Consider the following 3,368-nt stretch of genomic DNA (forward strand, 5'->3'; position numbering starts at 1 on the left):
TCATTAAAGTCTTGAGTGTTTATGCCGCAATAGTAGGGCAGATCAAATAGAGTAGAGTACGAGTTACATAGTTTGATGTATGGCTGGTGTTTGTTAGAGATAGTACCAGCTTCAAGTTTCGAAAGGTAACCATAATATCTTTAGTTTTCAAGAGATGTCTAATAGACAAATGAGATGTTAGTTGAGAATTCATTGACCTCCGGATAATACGAGCGATTAAATGTAAGACATTGTTCAGTATACATGAGAACTTGTCTTTAGAAATAGTTTCAGAATGTAGCTTTAAGCTTTATGATTTCAGTTTCATGTCGAATCATAGATTAAAACTTGACTAGAATAACATCTAGTTGCAAACCAAAAAGGGAGAAACGTTTAGGGTATCTTTATAAATGTTTAAGGTAACTCCTTCAGAGTTGGAAAAGTGTTTTCGCACCAATAGTGAGTCGGTTTATTATTTACTTACGAGTTTAAACGCGGATTGAAATAAATGTGAATCATTGTTTATAAGATATTATTTCTATCATGAAGGAACATTTGCTTCCTTGTTCAAATGATCATAGTATTGATGTTTACGAGGGTGTTGTTGTTTAGCCGTGAAATACCGGAAGTAGAAACTTCTTAACGATTAGCATAACAAGGAAGAGATCATGTACGTAAAGAGGTAAGTCTCGTTCTTGCACGGAGAATGAGAATAGAGGTGATCCAAACACATTGGAGTGCAATACGAAAAATAATAAGCCAAAGTAATTTTTGAAAAGTTGTGACGTTTGATGTGTTCAATATAAACGAAGCGAAGCTATTAGTAAGACTTGAGTTATGTACAACACGTATTATTTTACGTGAAATAATTTGAACCATACGAAAAAGAGTTGATTAAAAGAATGTTTAATTTGATAAAACAAAGGTAAATTGATAAAAATACGAAAGTGTTTATATAATTAGTGAAAGTAATTTTAGAGGAGGTGACGAAATGATGTTCATAGTAAAACTAGGGTTACGTAAAATTTGTAAAGTAATTTCGATTTAATCAAAGTGAAAATTTGTAGAAGCGAAAATATAATTTGATATGTACTAGTCAAAGTACGTAAAGTTAAATTCATGTATAAGATTTTATAAATCGCATAAGTGAAAATCATTTTTATAAATTCTGAGATAGTTTGAAAATAAAGACTCGTGTAGAAATCTTTGGAAAACGGGGTACTTGTATTTAAGAGTTTTTTTGTTTGAGAAAAATTGATTGAAGATTTTAAAAATTCCGGAGGATAATTGTGTAATAATTGTTTCAAGGTAGTGAAAACTAATGAATTGACTTTTATCAGGGCATGAGTTCTTGGACTCAAAATGTTAACATTAAAGTAAGAAGGAAGATAATGTGATTATCATTAAATGAGTAAATCCCTCAGATTTAGAGTTGTGTATGAAAGAACTTCAAATAAGATTTGCAACTTTGAATCGTTCGAGTGATAGTGAGAGTTCGAGAACTCGGCATGAATAATCTGGCAGTCGCATAGACAAGTATAAATAAATGCTAAAGCATTGACTTTCAACTATGTAATGATCGTTTGAATTCAGCCTTAGTTGGTCTGAGAGGAGGATACATTAAAGTATGATGAAATCATTTCAATTGTTACAGCAGTTTTTCAAATGTGATGAGTTTAGCTCAAGCCACAACTTGAGATAGTGTATTTCACCTTTGATTTTTGGGTTGACAACGATCGATTATTGTTTGAGTATGACACCATTACTTGCATGGTGCCAAGTAGTCTATTATAAGTAGATGTACGAGTACAGAAGTTTCTTGACTATGATAGTCAAAATGATACACGTATGGAGTTTCCATTCTTCAAAAGATTATGCATATGAGATATTTATCATCTCGACATAGATAATGTGATATTGGACATGGTGTTTGTAATACCGACGTTCGAGGGTTCAAATGACATGGGTTTTTGAAAGTCATATGAAAATTTACACCGAAAGTGTAATAACAGAGAGGATTTGGATATAACAAGTGATGATTAAGTATCAATGATCAGGAGATATCCATTTAGGATAAATGAATGGAAAATTTCAAGATTCAATTGTTTACAACCTTTATGGTACATGAAAGTTTGTTAAATGAGTATGAGATAGATATATAGTTTGATTAGAATGAGTTCTTCGTATCTACTAAATATCAAGATGATCATTTTTCTCCTTTCATGCCCTTGCATTTGGGTTTTTGAACAGATAGCTTGAGAGTTTTCTTTGATTCACTTTCTATTCCATACGTCATGATATTGGAATATTTCTATGAATTACTGTAATATAATCACGTTGGCCACCGTCATTATATTTCACTAATTCATATTTCCATTACAAGGTCACTCCATAAGGTCAGGATATGTGATCAATGATGATTTCTAATATAGTGTGTTAAGGATAGCAGTAATCTTAGCTGGATCGACAACATGTCGGTTTTAAGCAAAAACTTGCACTTGGAAAAGTTTGCGTAGAGTTGTTCTTTTTCTTAAGAGTTCATCAATGAATTTGCAAATGTTGCTCATGTTCTTTCTCACTCTTGGAGCAGATCGAAATGTCATCCATGAAAACAGTTACGAACTTGTCGAATTATGGTTGGCTAGTTTTAAGTTGCAGTCTTTATAGACTTGGTCAACTTTCATATCTTTGGAAGTTATGGAAGTTGTGAAAGTTATGAAATGGACGTGGTCAAAAAAGAAAGTTATGAAACATCGTGGTAAGAGTTGGTGCAGTTGGACGAACCATGATTCTTCACTACATAAGGGTGTATAGAAGTTTGATAAATCTGATAGGTCATAAGTTTGAAATTTTTTAATCGGGATAAAGATAAATGAAACACTTTATATTATTAAGAACGAGGCATTAAATAAGCCTTTATTACACGAGTTGGAAATAGGAATAGTTTAGGCAAAGCCTTTACATAGATAGGAAATTGAAAAAAAAATAACTAGGAAATATTAAGATTGAAGTAGTCTTCATATTCCTTCTTCTCGTCCTCAACCTTCTTCATAAACTTCTCAACTTTCTCATTCTTCGCCTTTTGTTTCTCATGCAGGAACTCGAGATTATCATAAAGATTAGAAACACCATCGTTGATTATATGGTACTTGTAGTCCCTCATAGAAAGTTGATTATTCACGTGGTTTTCCTCCATCTTCAATCTAAGATCAACATCTTCTCTTAGGTAGGAGAGAGATTGCTTCCCTCCATCGGGCATTTCTATCACTTTCATATTTCACCAACTTTATCTCTTTCTTTAGTTCAACATTTTCCTCCATGAGCTTCTTGATTGCTAGATCTTTTTCCTTCATTTGAACATCGATCCTTGCAATATGGCGAATTAGGCC

This window comes from Rutidosis leptorrhynchoides, chromosome 4 (assembly GCF_046630445.1).
Source record: "Rutidosis leptorrhynchoides isolate AG116_Rl617_1_P2 chromosome 4, CSIRO_AGI_Rlap_v1, whole genome shotgun sequence".
NCBI classification, from domain to species: domain Eukaryota; kingdom Viridiplantae; phylum Streptophyta; class Magnoliopsida; order Asterales; family Asteraceae; genus Rutidosis; species Rutidosis leptorrhynchoides.